Here is a 22,227-nt window from a genome sequence, read left to right on the forward strand (position 1 = left end):
CAAGATGCAAGCCCGGAATTAAAAATAAATTTTGGGCCGTGCCCCAGATATCATGTCAGAGTCGGACCTCAACAAAACAGGATGGAGTGCATGATGTGAACATTTTGTAACATGGTGAGAACAGTCGATAGAGGAATGTCAGTATCACATAAGTTGCTTAGAGCTGCTTGCAGGTTCCTCTGCATTAAAATATTTACTCCAGCTAAAATAAATTGCTGAATCCTATTCCGAACAGTCAATATTTCCGTTATGCAGTATGTAAACAACTTAGGGGAGTAAGAGCAAATGGTTTGGAAGACTTAACAACTAATATTGCCTAGACAGTGAGATTTTGCTTGAAGCAGAGCATCTTCTGGGTCCATCCAATCCAGTGCTGGATTGGGCTTCCATGTTTCTCCATGACAACAGGGATTGGTCTCTCCATCCCAAAGTGTTCTGTAAAATTCTCTACCTATCGGGTCCTTTTCAAACATATCTTTTTGCCTCACGTCTCCTTGACAAACTTCCCCGCTTCTTCAGCTGGAAACTGGATCAGTTATTCTCAAAACTGAGACCGGATCTAGATGCCACAATTGCATGCAGGCGATTGCAGCCTGGATGGCATCTAACTGCCTTAAGCTGAATGCAGGCAAAACAGAGGTGATTGTTTTTGGGAACATCACTAACCTCTGGACACCGGATTGGTGGCCAACTGCAATGGGTTTACCCCCAGTCTCTGTGACACGGGCTAAGAACCTGGGAGTGATCCTTGATTTGAAGCTTTCTTACAATGACCAAATTAGCAGGGTTGTCTCTTCTTGCTTTTTTATTCTCAGAACCCTTAGGAAAATCAAATTCCTCCTCCCGGAAGACAGCCTGAAGACAGTAGTCATTGCGCTCATTCTGTCTCGACTGGACTACTGTAATAGTCTCTATAGTCATTGCGCTCATTCTGTCTCGACTGGACTACTGTAATAGTCTCTATATTAATATCCAAATGAGACACCTGGCCAGACTCCAGACTGTGCAGAATGGGGCAGCTAGGTTGATCACAGGGACACCCAGGTTTGTCTCGGTAAGGATGGGTCTTAGGACACTCCATTGACTACCTGCTAAACAACGAATACAGTTTAAGGCCTTGGCATAGTTTTTAAGGCACTCAGCGGAGTTGGTCCTGATTTTCTGAAACACGCCGTACAGTAGTATGTTCCTGGAAGAGTGTTACGCTCGGCGCAAGCCAAACAAGTGACCTTTCCCCGCTATAATAAAGCCAATTGGGGTGGCAGGAACTTTTGCCATGGTGCTGCTAAGGCATGGAATAGCCTGCCTTTCCATCTTAGAAACAAAACTGAGCTCCTCCCCTTTAGGAAAGAATTAAAAACTTGGCTATTCACATAATTACTTATCTCAGCAAACAACCACAAGCTCATTTTAGGAGGGTAGTGCACAGTGCCAGGACACCTCAGGGTAACAGAGCGCTATAGAAGTCCTATTAACATAACAACACAACATAACTCTGACTAACGTCAGAAGGGACTTAGTCTCACTGATTTTGGTAACCCCATTTTGGTCTTCCCAGGTATGTTTCGCTCAACTACTTGAACTTTCTTTAGACTGTAGAATACCCGCACTCTTTGTTGCTTAATCCCCTGCCACCTTCCCTCTGTGTTGCTTATTCTCCATTCACTCTCCACTGTGTTGTTTATTCCTCTCCCACCCCTCCTCTGTGTTGCTTATTCCCCTCCCAAATCCGCCGGTGCTACTTATTCCCCTTCCACTCCAAACCCCCGGTTGATGTTACTTATTCTACACCCATCTCCCCTCTGTGTTGCTTATTCCCCTCTCACACCCCCTCCTTGTTGCTTATTCCCCTCCCGCCCCTCCTCTGTGTTGCTTATTGCCCTTCCAGCCCCCGTTCGTGTTGCTTATTCCCTCCCGCCCACACCCATGTTGCTTATTCCCCTTCCACTCCCACCCCTGGTCCATGTTGTTTATTTCACACCTACCCCCTCCGTGTTGCTTATTCACCTCCCTCCCACGCTTAATGTTGCTTATTCCCCTCCTACCACCATCCTCTGTGTTGCTTATTCCCCTCCCACCCCTGCTCAATGTTGCTTATTCCTCTATCAGCACCCAATTGCATTGCTTATTTCCCTCCCAACCCCGTCTGTGTAGCTTATTCTCCTTCCTCTCGGACCCCCTCTGTCCATGTTGCTTATTCCACACCCACCTCCTGTCCATCTTGCTTATTTCCCTCCCACCCCCTCTTTGTCACTGTTGCTTATTCCACTCTGCCACCCCCAACTACCATAAGGGGAAAAGGCGCTTTGGCACGGCCAGCACTGGCTGCTCCATATTTTTTTTTACAGTCCCGTTCCCTAACACTCGCCCTCCCATTGTCCACCCTCACCCAACTGGCACAGCCAATAGCTCTCCCATAACTGAGACCTATTGGCTTTGCCAATGCGTATTTGTATTTCCTAAGTGCAACACCCTAAGTGCGATGGGTATACTCAGACAAGGGTCCTGTGATCACTGTGCCGTAGGGATCAAGCTACATCTTCCTGCAGACGCCCAAAAAGGCCAAAACCAGTCTGGCGTTGCTTGTGTTCCTGCTTGGAGAGGAGCTACACAATTTGGGGACCCCAGCAATGCTACACAAGGGACGGGTTATGCGCTGCAGTGATTTCCAAATTGCCAAGATCTATTTTATTATTACTAGCCGAACCTTATTTATGTCTCCAAGCACAGGTCTAACAGTAGGACAAGCAGGTTTTTCTTGTGCATAAAGTCTTGTCCACTGAGTCCACTCTCACCATTCTGTCTGAGGTGTTCTTGGTGGGAAGATAGTAAGTGCATGTTAACACAGGATGTTTGCATGCATTCTGCTGCTCATCCAGGTCTCTGACAATTGTTTCCATCACTATGTGGGAGCCGTCTTCCGCCATCGCTTGGATATGTCCGTAGAAGGTGACTTTGTATTGCATCTCCTGACCACCAAATTATCTGGGCTGAAACTACAAGTTAGAACCTTAGGGCTTGATTTAGATCTTGGTGGAAGGGTTACTCCATCACAAAGACAACGGATACCCTGTCCAATGAAATATAAATCCCATTATATCCTATAGGATTTATATTTCGGCGGACGGGATATCGGTCACGGTTGTGATGGAGTAACCCAACCATAAATATAACAAAAGGGGGAGTGGAGAGAGGAAGTGTCCACCTGGACACACAAGTGGATTCGATCTCCTCGGCCACAATTCTAACAAACAAAAGGAATCCACCTGAATGAGATTGGTATGATCCCCACAATGGTGGGGAGCACACTGTGTTCTTTAAATACCCCTCACACACCAAAAGGGCCCTTGGTGTCATGCTTCATCATAGGGGTCTTCGCATCCCTCTACGGAATGCGGCGTGCTACTAACCAAAGACTACCCGGGTGCACTGATGTAATAACTATGTGTGGTGCATGAGGGTTTAGATGGTAAGTGAGTGGTGGGGTCAGATGTGAATTAATGCGTGAATGTTAAAAAATACGTGGCATGTGAGGGCTAAAAATATTTTAATAAACCTCCGTGCTGGTATTGCTAAAAGGGGTGTGGTGGAGGTATTTTATATTTAATGTACAATACCTCTCGTGTGCGTCGACATGTTTCGAAGCGTAAAGCTTCTTCTTCGGGACGGGGTGCACAGATCCCCACCTTACTCACGTCAGGGTTGTGTATTGTCGTTAAATTACAAACAATATATGTGATATAAATGCGAAAACTAGACTAAATGTGCCTAATTACTAGATTCCAAATCGTAAGTACCTTCAATGAGGACCTGAAATTAAAAGAACACAGGGAAAGAAAAAGTACATGGGGTATTTAGTTGCAACATCCAGCACGCTGGGCTAATGACCTAAAATAGGTGAAAAAGCACTCTCTAGACATAATACGTCATTAGCAATACCAGCACAGAGGTTTATTAAAATATTTTTAGCCCTCACATGCCAGGTATTTTTTAACATTCACGCATTAATTCACATCTGACCCCACCACTCACTTACCATCTAAACCCTCACACACAATACACATAGTTATTACATCAGGGCTCCCGGGTAGTCGTTGGTTAGTAGCACGCCGCATTCTGTAGTGGGATGCGAAGACCCCTATGATGAAGCATGACACCAAGGGCCCTTTTGGTGTGTGAGGGGTATTTAAAGAACACAGTGTGCTCCCCACCATTGTAGGGACCATACCAATCTCATTCAGGTGGATTCCTTTTGTTTGTTAGGAGTAACCCAACCTCCAAGGTCTAAACCAGGCCCTTAGTAAGGTTTGGTGCACATGCTGGCCTGAGTTTGATCTTCAGCAGAATGCTGATTTGTACAGCACTCAGATACCACACTAATCAGCATCAGACAAAAGATGATCTGAAATTAACAAAATGAAGATTTTTTCGCACGATATTCAACCAGTGATTGAAACTATTCTATCAAAGCGTGTGATATAATAACTACACAATCACTTGCATAAACTAATTAACACAAATGCATAAACAACTTAACCCTGCTCCCTACTGGGATGTGTCCTAAACTACAGTGATTTAATTTGTTCGACAGCATCTACAATCAACCATAATAACGTTTACACAATGCATTAAGGGATATTAGTGTCCACCATATGGAAAATGAGGAAGAAAGGTTAAGGAAGGCAAAATGACACATCTTTACTGTCCTTTGAAAAACTAAATGTAAAACCGAATAGAATTGGAGAACAAAGCTTAAAGCAGCTAAATTACATAAACGCTTTACTGCGCTTCTGGAAAGGGGGAATAAATGCAGTGTTGTGTAATGTGGATAAGAATAGAGAATAAAGTTTAAAACAGACAGATTGACCTAAAAACTTTACTGTGCTTTGGGAAAAATGAAGTAAATGTATTTTGAATGGAAGATTGAGGATGTGTCATGGCAGCAAAATTAACTGACAAAAAAGGTTGCACCTGATTTTTTGAATTTTAAACAGTAATTCACAAAGTTAGCTCCTACAACTCCCAGTTAGATGTAGGCCTTACTCAGGAAATGGATGTGGGGCATATAAAATCTAATTTATCTCTCAGAAATAAAATTCAAAACCTTGGCAAAGCGACTTTTACTGGAAGCTGCCCTCTTGTCTTTGGTCACCTTGCAGCGGCGGCTCCTCCTCAATGGCGGAGGAGCGTTGCCCCAATGCCTGGCTCAGTGCCAGCGATTGACAAATAAAACGATGTTCTAGCACTGTTTTTATTTTTCATTTGCCCGCTCTGAGCCAGCTTGTGCAGGCAGGGGCGAGGCAGAGCATGTTCCTATAGTTCAATCATGTTGTAGTGTGCCATGATGGAATTCAGCCAGGACAGAGCTTGGAGTAGGGTCTATGTGTGTGCTAAAAACATAAAACGTGGAGCATGTATGGGCATTTTGGGATAGAAATGCACTGTGAATCTAGTTTGTATCAACCGAGAGCATCACTGACTTCGTTCACTGGCTACCTATTTGTTTATGTCGCATTTTACAGTATTTTTAATGTGGATGTTCATGCAGCCAAGTTGCCCACAGTAAATGCATCAACAACGCAGACAGCTACAAATCTGCTCCGATATCACCGCTCAACAAGCAACTATCACTCATTTGCAATGTAAAGTTAAAAATAAGAGTTGTAGAGCATACAACTGGCGCTAATACAACAGAAAGCAAGTAAACTATAGAAATACAAGGTTAACAAGAGACTGGCCAGGTTTTTAGAACTTTCAGGAAAAGCAACAGCTGGCTAAAGCTGAGAAGTCAAGCTGGCAAGGAGTTCAAGGTTTTAGCTGCGATCACTGAGAAAGCGCGACCAGCTATGTGAGAACATCGGAACCTGGAAACCATAAGAAGAGGTCCTTCCAAAGAAAAGACCACATGGCATGGCTAGGACTGTTGCGGTAGATAGAGAGGCCAAAGCAGTGATAAGTTTTAAATACAACAGAAAGGCACTCAATGAAAGATTTTTAGAGAAGACATAATCGAATTGTGTGTCGAAAGCTGGAAGCGCAAGGTGCGTCGCTGATTTTGGATGCGCTAAAGCTGTTGCATTGGATTGATAGAAGAGCCTAGAAACAACAAACTTCAATAGTCTGGGCAGCTAAGAATCATCACCTGAGCTACCAGTGGGCACGTGTGTGCAGGAATGATCAATGTGGAAGCAGGTAGAAGATACTTTGGTAATCTGGGAAGACTAAATAAGATTCTTGTCAAACTAAAAATCAAGATTCTGGACAGACGAGACGGGCATCGGAACTGGGTCCAGTCTGGTAGACTAGAATCCCTCAGGAAGTACTTGAGATAAATGATGACATGAGTCTAAAAGAACTTTTGTCTTGTCGGAATTAAGTTTAAGTGTTAACCATCCATTATGTGATGGTCAACATACAATTGTTGAAATTGAGTGAGGGATCTTGAGTATTGCCCTTGCAGGAAATCAGAATATCTATGTTGGCTGCATAACTCCTGCATCTAAAGCCAAATAAACACATAATCTGAGTCTGACACACCAGGATTGAAAACCGTGGGGCTCAATGAAGATGCCTGAGCAGTAAGGGGCTTAACAACCTGCTAGAACGCTGCCGCATAGATACGATTCAATCCAAGCCAATTCCTGGCCCAGGCCCCAGATTCTTAGGGGCGAAGCTATAGGTGTCTCTGGGAGACTGTATCAAATGAAACTGTCAAATCTAGTAGTGCCAAAGCCAAGGAACAACTCCAATCTGCTCCTAACCGAACATCATCAAAAGCAGGAAATCAGGGCAGACTCGGTACGAAGAGACAGTCGAAGTCCAGGCTGAGCATCATCCAAGATGGTGTCAGTCTTTTAAAAAAAAAGACAACTGCTTGTTAATGGCCTTTACACAAATTTTAACAGGGAACGGAAGCCTTGAAATTGGCTGATAATTACTCAGAATGGACAGATCAGATGCTGGATCTTTCAATAGAGGAATCGCCAACACCTCCTTCCAGACTTATGAAATGGAATTTGTGAAAAAACATTTATTGCGGATCATCAAGAGCCTGTAGTATTAGTGTGGGACCACTACGCACAAGAGGAGGCCAATGGTCCAAAGGAGAATTGGATGAAATTTAAGATGCTGGACATTGCAGTTTCTCAAAGGAAGATCATTCAAAATTGCATATTTGAAGATGGGCAGTGATGGACAGAGGTGAGAGTTCAGGTTCACTGAATTAGAAGAATTGGAAAATGAACTGTAGGTGGTATTGATTATCTCTGTAAAATAGTCAGAAGGTATTATACAGAGCAACTGAGTGTGGTTTTTTAAGCAATGCTTCAAACTGGAGCTGTGAAAGAATTGATTATTTGAAACATGCCTTTGCAGCATAGTGTGTGGTGAGACCTGATCAATAACAATGAACCTGTTCTGGGAGAATAGTTTGTTTTTTAATACATCTTAAGAGCAGTCTTCATCTTCAGTTTTGGAGGCATAATTTACCCTCCCTTCCCATTCTAATCTTTCACAGTTTAGTTTGCCCCCTTTCAATAGACAGCCATACCAGGAGGCAAAGCACTGAAGGCGGCGGCACTGGGAGACAAAACCCGGGAGCACCATGTTTAATGCAGAGTTAATTCAATGAGTAAACTCTGCATGATGGAAATCTACCCCACTAAAGTGACAGATGATTTGGATTGTGTTAAATACACAGGAGCGAAGATTATAACATCACTTTTTTAGTAATTAAGTTCTAACAGCAAATTAAAAAATTGTACATATAACATGAATGAACATAACTGACATGAAGCTGCACAAAGAGGTCAGCGGTGCATAGAGTTTTCTATAGCGTGAACCAGACTCAAGGTAAGGTAACAGAGCGCTTTACATAGTGAGCAAGGTAAGAGTAGCACATTTAGTAAAAACATAGCATACAAAAACAACGCATACAAAGTAACAACATAGCAACAACATAGCATAACAGAGTTCAGGGGATAAAAGCAGAGTAGAGAACTGTTCTGAGCAAAAAGAGTAAATTCGAGATTGTGCACGTCTTAGCTTCGAAATATCAGTGGACGGAGAGTATAGACAAGTTTGAGGTTGTAAGCTGGCGTGGCGTTTGTGCGGATTTTACGGGAGGAATTTGCTCCTCAAGAATGAAACAAAGTTTCAGTCACAGTAACAGGGTGAGTGAAGCAACACCTTTCCTCGAGTAGGAATGTAACCTTAAAGTTGATGATCCAAACCTCCTTTATGTTGATGTCGATTATGAGTCAACTATTTTTGCCTTTTTTAATGACTCTTAAATTTGAACAAACCTTCATGGTTTTGACTTAGAATTTTGTCTTGTGAGGGTTTCTTTATTGTCCTTTGGCCGCCGTTCCTGTGGGACTCACGTGGCCCCGATCCTGCGTCTCAGTTACGTTGTTGACATCCCCTAGTCGTGCAAAGGATCTAAGCATCTTTATCATTAGCCAGCACTTCAGGTAAGCTTAAAGGCGGAGGATCACTTGTGGAGTAAGAGACAGCTCTATCGTGAATCTCTTAAGTCAGTGGTTCTTCACCTGCGGTCTGGGGACCCCTGGGGGATCACACGGCCTACCTAGGGGGTCTGCAACTGCTTAGAAAACTAAATATTATTAGCAGATCAATAAAGTGTATATACATAAAGAAGCAAATGTAAAATTTAACATTTTAAAATGTTCTGTAAATGTGAAGGAATTTGAAATTGAAGATTACAAATTAAGTTAGTATCCTCAGGTAGATCATGAGAGCAGTGAAAATGCATTAAAAAGAATATAGTAAAGATGATGAGTGGCCTCAAGTTAATTTAGAAATGCTCCAACCTTCCCATTTAAACTAAACTTTAGGTTTTTTAAATATCTGTTTGTGAATTAAAGCCCCAGGCATTTGTTTGCACTTTATAAATAATGATATAAGACACAATATTTCATAATTTGTGCATTTTTTTGATGAATGCTTATTTCTGTATTTTTTTGCATATTGTTTTGCAGTTCAACTAATCGAAAATACTTACGCCACGGTCCCCAACTTCCAGTAAAGATTCAGTAGGGTACCACAGGGTCCAGTAATGGTTAAATGGGGGCCCACATAAGTCAAAAAGTTAAGAACCACTGCCCTACATCACTAAGTCTTGGCCCTCGATAAAAAGGAGTGCCATTCTGTACCATGTCTTCCAGTAAACTGGGAAATAGTCAAACATTGTCTTTGATGGCTGTTGAGACCTATAAGTTAGTGCTGCTCAGGTGCAAATTGCATTCAAGCACTTTTTAGCACTAACTTGCATAAGAAGAAGGGTGTCCATTGTGTTCACTTCTTGTTTGCAGTTCTATTTGGTAATAAGTGCCTGCTGAAATCTCTGCTAGTCATAGTAATACATAATTTCAGCAATGTAGACAGCAGCTGGGTACATAAAGAAGTTTCTCAGCGATGTGCACGGCCACTGGCAAAATCATGCATACTGTCTGTCTGCTATTTAACCAGTGGTCAGGTGAGTAAGAACGTTTCTTTGCCATTTGCACAGCCACCTGCCAAACTGTGCATAATGTTTGCCATTTACACAGCGGCTGGGTAAATATTGATGTTTCTTTGGTATTTGCAAGGGTGCCATCCAAATGGTATGCAATGTAAGATGTTCAGCCAACACCTGGGTACATTGTGCACATCCACAGCCCAAATAGTACATTGCCTTTGTCTTGATGATGTCATTGGTCTACATAGTTGTGTTCTCGCCTGTGTCTTGATGATATCATCGGGCTGCATAATTGTGTTCTCGCCTGTGTCTTGATGATGTCATCGGGCTGCATAGTTGTGTTCTAAATTCCACATTAGGGGGCATATTTACAAGGAGCTACCGCCACCAGAATGTCACTATTTGCGACGTTCTGGTGTCGTTAACTCCTTCGCCTTATTTACAATGTGGTGATGAGCCACTTAACGTGGCTTAACACCGCCTTGTGAATAATGTCCCTGTTCACGCAGAACTTAGCGTGAAAGGGGCATTCACCTAAAGAAATGTATTATGTGGCAGTCTGCAATGGGAAGACTAATCCACCATGCTGTAGTATTAGCTAATAATATTGCTAAAGGGTCATGACATGCTCACTGTGTGCATCAACTACAGATGTTCCCCTTTTCAAAATGGCAGTGGCTACCACCGTAATGCTGCAAAGGCAACAGTGCATGTTTTTGTCCTCCAAATTTACGTTTGTGCTGTGCAGTTTGTTCTGCCCTCCCACCCCAGCACTGTGACGGACACCCTAGTTGCTGCACCCTTAACAGTCTCATGCCGATCTTTCCTCCCACACCAACCCACTCTCTCAGTTTGCTCTCATCAACTGCAGCAGCCCGCACAAGGTCAACTCCCTTCAGCCAAAGGAGACAGATACCCAGAGCTGTTGGGATAGAAGGTCAACTCCCTTCAGCCAAGGGAGCCAGATACACAGAGCTGTTGGGATAGAAGGTCAACTCCTTTCAGCCAAAGGAGCCAGATACCCAGAGCTGTTGGGATAGAAGGTCAACTCCCTTCAGCCAAAGGAGCCAGATACACAGAGCTGTTGGGATAGAAGGGCAACTCCTTCAGCCAAAGGAGCCAGATACACAGAGCTGCTGGGATAGAAGGTCAACTCCCTTCAACCAGGGGAGCCAGATACCCAGAGCTGCTGGGATAGAAGGTCAACTCCCTTCGGCCAAGGGAGCCAGATACCCAGAGCTGTTGGGATAGAAGGTCAACTCCCTTCAGCCAAAGGAGCCAGATACCCAGAGCTGTTGGGATAGAAGGTCAACTCCCTTCAGCCAAGGGAGCCAGATACCCAGAGCTGCTGGGATAGAAGGTCAACTCCCTTCAGCCAAGGGAGCCAGATACCCAAAGCTGCTGGGATAGAAGGTCAACTCCCTTCAGCCAAAGGAGCCAGATACCCAGAGCTGCTGGGATAGAAGGTCAACTCCCTTCGGCCAAGGGAGCCAGATACCCAGAGCTGTTGGGATAGAAGGTCAACTCCCTTGGGCCAAGGGAGCCGGATACCCAGAGCTGCTGGGATAGAAGGTCAACTCCCTTGGGCCAAGGGAGCCAGATACCCAGAGCTGTTGGGATAGAAGGTAAACTCCCTTCAGCCAAGGGAGCCAGATACCCAGAGCTGCTGGGATAGAAGGTCAACTCCCTTCGGCCAAGGGAGCCAGATACCCAGAGGTGCTGGGATAGAAGGTCAACTCCCTTCGGCCAAGGGAGCCAGATACCCAGAGCTGCTGGGATAGAAGGTCAACTCCCTTCAGCCAAGGGAGCCAGATACCCAGAGCTGCTGGGATAGAAGGTCAACTCCCTTCAGCCAAGGGAGCCAGCTACCCAGAGCTGCTGGGATAGAAGGTCAACTCCCTTCGGCCAAGGGAGCCAGCTATCCAGAGCTGCTGGGATAGAAGGTCATCTCCCTTCGGCCAAGGGAGCCAGCTACCCAGAGCTGCTGGGATAGAAGGTCAACTCCCTTGGGCCAAGGGAGCCAGAGAACCAGAGCTGTTGGGATAGAAGGTCAACTCCCTTGGGCCAAGGGAGCCGGATACCCAGAGCTGTTGGGATAGAAGGTCAACTCCCTTGGGCCAAGGGAGCCGGATACCCAGAGCTGTTGGGATAGAAGGTCAACTCCCTTCAGCCAAGGGAGCCGGATACACAGAGCTGTTGGGATAGAAGGTCAACTCCCTTCAGCCAAGGGAGCCAGATACCCAGAGCTGTTGGGATAGAAGGTCAACTCCCTTCAGCCAAGGGAGCCAGATACCCAGAGCTGTTGGGATAGAAGGTCAACTCCCTTCGGCCAAGGGAGCCGGATACACAGAGCTGTTGGGATAGAAGGTCAACTCCCTTCAACCAAGGGAGCCAGATACCCAGAGCTGCTGGGATAGAAGGTCAACTCCCTTCGGCCAAGGGAGCCAGATACCCAGAGCTGTTGGGATAGAAGGTCAACTCCCTTCAGCCAAGGGAGCCAGATACCCAGAGCTGCTGGGATAGAAGGTCAACTCCCTTCAGCCAAGGGAGCCAGATACCCAGAGCTGCTGGGATAGAAGGTCAACTTCCTTCAGCCAAGGGAGCCAGATACACAGAGCTGCTGGGATAGAAGGTCAACTCCCTTCAGCCAAGGGAGCCAGATACCCAGAGCTGTTGGGATAGAAGGTCAACTCCCTTCAGCCAAGGAGCCAGATACACAGAGCTGCTGGGATAGAAGGTCAACTCCCTTCAGCCAAGGGAGCCAGATACCCAGAGCTGTTGGGATAGAAGGTCAACTCCCTTGGGCCAAGGGAGCCAGATACCCAGAGCTGCTGGGATAGAAGGTCAACTCCCTTCGGCCAAGGGAGCCAGACACACAGAGCTGCTGGGATAGAAGGTCAACTCCCTTCGGCCAAGGGAGCCAGCTACCCAGAGCTGCTGGGATAGAAGGTCAACTCCCTTGGGCCAAGGGAGCCGGATACCCAGAGCTGTTGGGATAGAAGGTCAACTCCCTTGGGCCAAGGGAGCCGGATACCCAGAGCTGTTGGGATAGAAGGTCAACTCCCTTCGGCCAAGGGAGCCGGATACCCAGAGCTGTTGGGATAGAAGGTCAACTCCCTTCAGCCAAGGGAGCCGGATACCCAGAGCTGTTGGGATAGAAGGTCAACTCCCTTCAGCCAAGGGAGCCGGATACCCAGAGCTGTTGGGATAGAAGGTCAACTCCCTTCAGCCAAGGGAGCCGGATACCCAGAGCTGTTGGGATAGAAGGTCAACTCCCTTCGGCCAAGGGAGACGGATACCCAGAGCTGTTGGGATAGAAGGTCAACTCCCTTCGGCCAAGGGAGCCGGATACCCAGAGCTGTTGGGATAGAAGGTCAACTCCCTTCAACCAAGGGAGCCAGATACCCAGAGCTGCTGGGATAGAATGTCAACTCCCTTCGGCCAAGGGAGCCAGATACCCAGAGCTGTTGGGATAGAAGGTCAACTCCCTTCAGCCAAGGGAGCCAGATACCCAGAGCTGCTGGGATAGAAGGTCAACTCCCTTCAGCTAAGGGAGCCAGATACCCAAAGCTGCTGGGATAGAAGGTCAACTCCCTTCAGCCAAGGGAGCCAGATACCCAGAGCTGTTGGGATAGAAGGTCAACTCCCTTCAGCCAAGGGAGCCAGATACCCAGAGCTGCTGGGATAGAAGGTCAACTCCCTTCAGCCAAGGGAGCCAGATACACAGAGCTGCTGGGATAGAAGGTCAACTCCCTTCAGCCAAAGGAGCCAGATACCCAGAGCTGCTGGGATAGAAGGTCAACTCCCTTCGGCCAAGGGAGCCAGATACCCAGAGCTGTTGGGATAGAAGGTCAACTCCCTTGGGCCAAGGGAGCCGGATACCCAGAGCTGCTGGGATAGAAGGTCAACTCCCTTGGGCCAAGGGAGCCAGATACCCAGAGCTGTTGGGATAGAAGGTCAACTCCCTTCAGCCAAGGGAGCCAGATACCCAGAGCTGCTGGGATAGAAGGTCAACTCCCTTCGGCCAAGGGAGCCAGATACCCAGAGGTGCTGGGATAGAAGGTCAACTCCCTTCGGCCAAGGGAGCCAGATACCCAGAGCTGCTGGGATAGAAGGTCAACTCCCTTCAGCCAAGGGAGCCAGATACCCAGAGCTGCTGGGATAGAAGGTCAACTCCCTTCAGCCAAGGGAGCCAGCTACCCAGAGCTGTTGGGATAGAAGGTCAACTCCCTTCGGCCAAGGGAGCCAGCTACCCAGAGCTGCTGGGATAGAAGGTCAACTCCCTTCGGCCAAGGGAGCCAGCTATCCAGAGCTGCTGGGATAGAAGGTCATCTCCCTTCGGCCAAGGGAGCCAGCTACCCAGAGCTGCTGGGATAGAAGGTCAACTCCCTTGGGCCAAGGGAGCCAGAGAACCAGAGCTGTTGGGATAGAAGGTCAACTCCCTTGGGCCAAGGGAGCCGGATACCCAGAGCTGTTGGGATAGAAGGTCAACTCCCTTGGGCCAAGGGAGCCGGATACCCAGAGCTGTTGGGATAGAAGGTCAACTCCCTTCAGCCAAGGGAGCCGGATACACAGAGCTGTTGGGATAGAAGGTCAACTCCCTTCAGCCAAGGGAGCCAGATACCCAGAGCTGTTGGGATAGAAGGTCAACTCCCTTCAGCCAAGGGAGCCAGATACCCAGAGCTGTTGGGATAGAAGGTCAACTCCCTTCGGCCAAGGGAGCCGGATACACAGAGCTGTTGGGATAGAAGGTCAACTCCCTTCAACCAAGGGAGCCAGATACCCAGAGCTGCTGGGATAGAAGGTCAACTCCCTTCGGCCAAGGGAGCCAGATACCCAGAGCTGTTGGGATAGAAGGTCAACTCCCTTCAGCCAAGGGAGCCAGATACCCAGAGCTGCTGGGATAGAAGGTCAACTCCCTTCAGCCAAGGGAGCCAGATACCCAGAGCTGCTGGGATAGAAGGTCAACTTCCTTCAGCCAAGGGAGCCAGATAAACAGAGCTGCTGGGATAGAAGGTCAACTCCCTTCAGCCAAGGGAGCCAGATACCCAGAGCTGTTGGGATAGAAGGTCAACTCCCTTCAGCCAAGGAGCCAGATACACAGAGCTGCTGGGATAGAAGGTCAACTCCCTTCAGCCAAGGGAGCCAGATACCCAGAGCTGTTGGGATAGAAGGTCAACTCCCTTGGGCCAAGGGAGCCAGATACCCAGAGCTGCTGGGATAGAAGGTCAACTCCCTTCGGCCAAGGGAGCCAGACACACAGAGCTGCTGGGATAGAAGGTCAACTCCCTTCGGCCAAGGGAGCCAGCTACCCAGAGCTGCTGGGATAGAAGGTCAACTCCCTTGGGCCAAGGGAGCCGGATACCCAGAGCTGTTGGGATAGAAGGTCAACTCCCTTGGGCCAAGGGAGCCGGATACCCAGAGCTGTTGGGATAGAAGGTCAACTCCCTTGGGCCAAGGGAGCCGGATACCCAGAGCTGTTGGGATAGAAGGTCAACTCCCTTCAGCCAAGGGAGCCGGATACCCAGAGCTGTTGGGATAGAAGGTCAACTCCCTTCAGCCAAGGGAGCCGGATACCCAGAGCTGTTGGGATAGAAGGTCAACTCCCTTCAGCCAAGGGAGCCGGATACCCAGAGCTGTTGGGATAGAAGGTCAACTCCCTTCGGCCAAGGGAGACGGATACCCAGAGCTGTTGGGATAGAAGGTCAACTCCCTTCGGCCAAGGGAGCCGGATACCCAGAGCTGTTGGGATAGAAGGTCAACTCCCTTCAACCAAGGGAGCCAGATACCCAGAGCTGCTGGGATAGAATGTCAACTCCCTTCGGCCAAGGGAGCCAGATACCCAGAGCTGTTGGGATAGAAGGTCAACTCCCTTCAGCCAAGGGAGCCAGATACCCAGAGCTGCTGGGATAGAAGGTCAACTCCCTTCAGCTAAGGGAGCCAGATACCCAAAGCTGCTGGGATAGAAGGTCAACTCCCTTCAGCCAAGGGAGCCAGATACCCAGAGCTGTTGGGATAGAAGGTCAACTCCCTTCAGCCAAGGGAGCCAGATACCCAAAGCTGCTGGGATAGAAGGTCAACTCCCTTCAGCCAAGGGAGCCAGATACACAGAGCTGCTGGGATAGAAGGTCAACTCCCGTCAGCCAAGGGAGCCAGATACCCAGAGCTGCTGGGATAGAAGGTCAACTCCCTTCGGCCAAGGGAGCCAGATACCCAGAGCTGTTGGGATAGAAGGTCAACTCCCTTCGGCCAAGGGAGCCAGATACCCAGAGCTGTTGGGATAGAAGGTCAACTCCCTTCGGCCAAGGTAGCCAGATACACAGAGCTGTTGGGATAGAAGGTCAACTCCCTTCGGCCAAGGGAGCCAGATACCCAGAGCTGCTGGGATAGAAGGTCAACTCCCTTCGGCCAAGGGAGCCAGATACCCAGAGCTGTTGGGATAGAAGGTCAACTCCCTTCGGCCAAGGGAGCCAGATACCCAGAGCTGTTGGGATAGAAGGTCAACTCCCTTCGGCCAAGGTAGCCAGATACACAGAGCTGTTGGGATAGAAGGTCAACTCCCTTCGGCCAAGGGAGCCAGATACCCAGAGCTGCTGGGATAGAAGGTCAACTCCCTTCAGCCAAGGGAGCCAGATACCCAGAGCTGTTGGGATAGAAGGTCAACTCCCTTCAGCCAAGGGAGCCAGATACACAGAGCTGCTGGGATAGAAGGTCAACTCCCTTCAGCCAAGGGAGCCAGATACCTAGAGCTGTATAAAACGAGAAGAAATACAGGAAGGGGGAAGACAGCAACAAGCCTAGCCCCTTTTGAAATGTAAGCAATGACATCCATTTTCCAATTAGACAATGCTGCTGTTTCATTTCCAAATATCTGCTCCTGTTCTTTTTGAAGACACGTGTGCACTCTGCTCTTAAACCTGCCCCTCTGCACCCTGCAATTTCTGCTCACTAGTTCTGGCTTAAGGTCTTTTTAAGTGTTGGGGTCTGATACTTTCCCCTGAATTTCAGTGAGCAAAACAAGTAAAGATTTCTTATAGGTGGTTTTGGGGAAAGTGGGCTCCTCTGCTGATAATTTTTGGAAACTTTTTTAGTCAAATTTGGTAAAACACCATAGACCCTGAAATGGCATTCATGAAACATTCCAGCACTTTCATGTTGCTTGAGAGAAGGCTGGCCTTTCCTAGGAGTAGAACCCATTTTTTTCCAGATAGCATAAGTCAGAAACTACTTCCACTACGCCATGGTCGGAATTATTCACAGGTGGGCCCTTCATGCCAAAATTAAGTACAATATGCTAGTGTCAGAATTTTGCAATGGATGCTCCAATACTCATGGGTGCCTACAAAAATGGTCTGCGATATACAAGGGTCAGAGTTATGCTATCAGCACCCACCAATAAACGAGTACAAGGTCTCTCTTGACAAGAATTACCTCAAATGTCAGATTCAGCATTTGGCTATGGATGCTCCCAATATGCTAAGAATTATGGGCCCGATTCACAGAACTAACTTAAGACCAAATCCTAAACGTACTACTTTTGGTATTCACAGAAGTTAGGATTTTGTCTTAAGACAGACTTAAGACAGACTTAAGACAGACTTAAGTTAGGATTTTGTCTTAAGTTTGACTTAAGACAGACTTAAAACAGACTTAAGACAGACTTAAGTTAGGATTGTGTCTTAAGTTTGTCTTAAGTCTGTCTTAAGTCGGTTTTAAGTCGGTCTTAAGTTTGTCTTAAGACAAACTTAAAACAAAATCCTAACTTCTGTGAATACCAAAAGTAGTAAGTTTAGGATTTTGTCTTAAGTTAGTTCTGTGAATTGGCCCCTATGTGCAGCATGTCAGAGCCTGCATTCTGCCACGGATAAAACCTCCCATTCTTATGCCCATAGTGCCTTCATCCATAAGGCAAGAATAATCTCCAGTATGCCAGTCAAGCAGCACACATGTAAGCATAACACACATACACTCACACACAAACATGCACTCATAAACCTACACATTCTCTCACAGACACTCATTCTCTCACACACTCACTTACACACACTCATTCTCACTATATCTCTTGCACTCTTTCGTACATTTGTACTCAGTCATACTCACACACACACACACGCGGCCACTCACACTCCCATTAGTGCAATCTGCTTGAGTTGCTTTAGAAAGGTTTGCTCTGTTGCTGCCCCTGCTTTACCTGCCTTAGCTTTTAATGAAGCTTAGTAAAAACATTTTCTTTATACACTATTGAAAAATCATAACATATGGCCTTGTCAATGCTTGTTATAAGTATGATGTGGATAAAAAAAGGGCGTATATTGTTTCTCGCTTGTGAATCAGGCAGCAACACTATTGGAAAGCCAGGACTGGTTGAAGGTGACACGCGTTACAATGGGCAACTATGTAAACAGCTTAGAAGGTTTCAGTTTGTGATTTTCAGGCGATATTTTTGGAAACAATCAAAGATCGATGAGTGAAGAGGTGAAAGGGTGAAGATTGCATTTCATGTGCAGATGCTAGAATTCAAATGTTAACTGTCAAAAATTCAAACTGCTCTAAAACATAGGAGCTTGCTAAAAGAGTGACTGCCTTCCACAATGAAAGCCCAAGGGACTGTAGGGCCAATGTTACAGCATCACCAGCCACCCCACCCCTGCTTTGAGTATGCTATACAGCAGTATCAACTGAACGTCTGAATTGAAAAGATGAACAGTAAACTCAGCGCTGGCACCCGTGCTCCCGTGCAGAGTCCAGGCTTCGGTGAGCTTTCATGAGCCCCAGCCTCTCAGCCCAAATATTGCTGGGGCTGGAGCCCCAGTGTCCTACAGAAGCTGGTGCGCACAGCCTCAGACAGCTCTCCACTGTGGTACCTGCCTCCACAGAGCACTACCCCCATGCAGGCCAACGGGGCCCAAACACCGATCCACGTCACTGCTTCAGCAGCAACGAAAACACCGGGCCCCTATGGAGGACAGGAGGGCCCAGGCCGAGGAGTAAAACGTACCTCTGGAGCCAGGGCTGCTCTGCCACCCCACAGTGCACCGTATGCCTGAAGTCCCTATTTGATTCTCTCACCAGCCCACAGCCTCTGTTGCATTCCTTCAACCTTAGCCTGCTGCGTCTGCTCCCCCTTCTGCAGCCTCTGCCTGCTTTCTCCTTCTGCACCACATAACTACTCACTCCCAGCTCATGCCCACAGCCTCAGACTGATCCTCAAACCCGCACCATAACCCAAAGCCTCAGCCCTAACCTCTCTCTTCTGGCCATCCCATGTCCTCGGTCCGCTCTCCCCTCTTGCACCGGCAACGCAGCTGCAGATGGAACGGACGAGGTATCTAGCTCTACAGAAAGAGCAGGTATTCTGTAGGTGTCTTTGTAGAAATATATATATTCATGAGTTGGGTCATTTTTAGGACTCAACTGCGACAGCTCATGCGCTGCTTGATTATGCACTCTTGAGTGCGAGACGTGTTGCATATAACAAAATACTTTGCAAATGCTTCTTATGGGTGCAGCATAAGGAGTGTGCTCGTGCAAGTGCTAGGTGATATGAATATTGTGAGTGAATGCAGTGTGAGTGGTATGAATGTAGGGTGAACTGTGTGCGATGTGAGTGTAGGGTGAGTTGCATGAGTCTAAGGCGAGTGGAGGGCCCATGTGAATGCCGTGTGAGAGGACTGCATACTGAGTGAGAGGAATGCGTGCAGGGTGAGCGATGTCATTGGTGCAAATGCCAGATAATTGGTGAATATGGTGCAGCCCTGTGTTTCAGAAGTGGCTGTGTGCGGCGTTAAGGCAGGACGGCTTCGCCTCACTCCGCCACTTCAGAAACGCAAGGCTGCACCATATGTACAAGAATATGATGCAGCCCTGTGTTTCAGAAGTGGCTGTGTGCGGCGTTAAGGCAGGACGGCTTCACCTCACTCCGCCACTTCAGAAACGCAAGGCTGCACCATATGCACAAGAATATGATGCAGCCTTGCGTTTCCCCCTGCGCTGGCGCTAGACTTGGCTGCATAGCACCAACGCAGGCACCCTTGCACCATAGTGCAAGGGTGTCTCCGTGCAGGGGAAGATTGTTTATGTGTAGAACGTTGTCCCTTCCTCTACATAAACAATCTTTAAATGGCGTCTTGTAACTTCAGCACACATAGAAACTGCAAAAAGTTATTTTATTAAAATGATTGTTTATGTGCATGAAGGGAAACCTTCCAGCACATAAACAATCAATGGTGTTTTGCTGTTTCTATGTGTGCTGTACAACGCAGCACACATGGAAACAGCAAAAACGAGGAGAAATTAAACATTTCTCCTCGTTGCACCTGGGTAAGACCAGCTTTTCCCTGGTCTTAATTCTGGCGCTGCCTCCTATTTACACTACCCTTATAAAAAGGGAGCAGCGTTAAAATCAACCCACTGCCCACTCCTTTCACACTAAGCATAGCGTGAAAGGGGGCCTTATTTACAAGGCAGAGTTAAGCTACGTTAGGTAGCTTAATGCTGCCTTGTAAATAAGGCGAGGCCCCTATCGCCACCACAACGTCGATAAAAGTGACTTTGTGGTGGTGATAGGGGCTTGTACATATGCCCGAAAGTTTTAAACTGCCCCTTGGCGTGTAGCTCCGCTACACTTCTTTTAGGCTAAACCAGATTGGTCGCACACTGCTACACCTACCAGGCGTGTTCCCCCAATGAAAATGGTCCCTGAAGGTCAGCGTCGGCGGATACACCTATGCTCGAGTGTGAATGCAAGTATGCGTGGCGTGTGCCATCCCTGGACACGTGTTTCGAGGTAGTTGCCTCTCGTCAGCAGGGAGTAGGAAAATGTGTGGGGTTGCTGTGTAAGCTGCTAAAATCGTTATCAGGTCTAGTACCTCTCGTAGCGCGCAGGTGCGTAACCATGAGTCCGTCGACTCCACCGGCTCAAGGGAGCCTGAATATAAAGTTAAACCAGATTGGTCGCACACTGCTACACCTACCAGGCGTGTTCCCCCAATGAAAATGGTCCCTGAAGGTCAGCGTCGGCGGATACACCTATGCTCGAGTGTGAATGCAAGTATGCGTGGCGTGTGCCATCCCTGGACACGTGTTTCGAGGTAGTTGCCTCTCGTCGACGCTACTTCATGGACCACAATTCTTTGGGGCAACACGCTGATAGGACTAGCAGAGTGCGGCCAATCGGATTTTTGTTTATATTCAGGCTCCCTTGAGCCAGTGGGGCTGACGAGCCCATGGCTACGCACCTGCGCGCCTTGAGTGGTACTTTACCTGAGAATATTTTTTGGCAGCCTACGCAGCAACCCCACACACATACCTACTCCCTGCTGACGAGAGGCAACTACCTCGAAACACGTGTCCAGGGATGGCTAACGCGACACTCATTTTCATTTTAAACTTTTGGCATAGGCGTACCCGCCGACGCTACTTCATGGACCACAATTCTTTGGGGCAACACGCTGATAGGACTAGCAGAGTGCGGCCAATCGGATTTTTGTTTATATTCAGGCTCCCTTGAGCCAGTGGGGCTGACGAGCCCATGGCTACGCACCTGCGCGCCTTGAGTGGTACTTTACCTGAGAATATTTTTTGGCAGCCTACGCAGCAACCCCACACACATACCTACTCCCTGCTGACGAGAGGCAACTACCTCGAAACACGTGTCCAGGGATGGCTAACGCGACACTCATTTTCATTTTAAACTTTTGGCATAGGCGTACCCGCCGACGCTACTTCATGGACCACAATTCTTTGGGGCAACACGCTGATAGGACTAGCAGAGTGCGGCCAATCGGATTTTTGTTTACACTTCTTTTAGGCGTTGGCCCTTGTAGGAGCTGTGCCTGCTGACGCTTCCTCTCCCCTCCCTTTCTCGAGACGTGAATGAGCGCTGGATGGACGGGTGTTCAGAATAAACTGTACAGAAGTGTAGATTTTAAGAACCGGACTACGGTTCCTTTAAGTACCCCAAAACAAAGAAAAGGTCTCGTACCTCAGCTCTTGAACGTATCAGCTCGGTGTGGCGAGAAGCCCTCCCGGACTCACTCTAACACGGAAGCGAGCAGAGAGCCCGACTTTTAACTGTTTCGGAACCTCAGGCCTCCGAGTTTCGATTCCCCCCTCGCTTCCTGAGGCTGTAGTCCGACTAAGGCATGCAGAAATGTGGAGTAACGCGGGTTTATAGAGTCTGTACTCACGCGCAGAAAAGATCAAAAGGTGGAATCCACACGAGACAGGCTGAATCTTCCTTCCACAGTGCACAGAAGTGCTGATGAGCGATATATGTAACAAGCATTGGCCAAGCCAATAGGTCTCACTTTTGGGTCCCATTGCCTTTGGCAAAGGATCTAGTCTTGCTGTACAGCATTCCCGATCAATAGTGTAACGCATAATAGGCCCACCCCCTGCAGAACGTGATGAGGGGCCCAGGTGTCCCATATCTCGCAGATATTCATTGGTTTTGTGTTTAATGGGGGGCGAACCTTGAACAAATGAATGAATGCACACTTGTATAGCGCATGGCTACCCAAGGGCATCCCAGCGCTTTCTGTGACACCTTATCATTCACCACTGCTCATGGAAAGAGAAAGGTCTTCAACTGCTTCCTGGACCTGAGATGTCATATTCTAGACGAATATAGTGTGGAAGCTGGTTCCAGAACTTGGCCGCGTTGTATGGGAACCGCCGACCTCCCATCTGTGACCGTTTAATCCTGGGGACTGCAAGAAGTTGTTTATTATTAGATCTAAGAGTTC

General features: G+C 47.7%; 1 protein-coding gene across 4 annotated transcripts in view; it reads right to left on the reverse strand.

Moving 5' to 3' along the window:
- Positions 1 to 21,525, reverse strand: part of LOC146839650 (uncharacterized) — a 230,749-nt gene extending 209,224 nt beyond the window's left edge. For all 4 annotated transcript variants that reach the window (XM_085651735.1, XM_085651738.1, XM_085651737.1 and 1 more), the window contains exon 1: positions 21,465 to 21,525. The gene's annotated coding sequence lies outside the window, so the exon portion shown is untranslated. The remainder of the gene's footprint in view (positions 1 to 21,464) is intronic.
- Between the last annotated feature and the right edge of the window lie 702 nt (positions 21,526 to 22,227).

The sequence above is a fragment of the Triturus cristatus genome, chromosome 4_1 (genome assembly GCF_964204655.1).
Source record: "Triturus cristatus chromosome 4_1, aTriCri1.1, whole genome shotgun sequence".
NCBI classification, from domain to species: domain Eukaryota; kingdom Metazoa; phylum Chordata; class Amphibia; order Caudata; family Salamandridae; genus Triturus; species Triturus cristatus.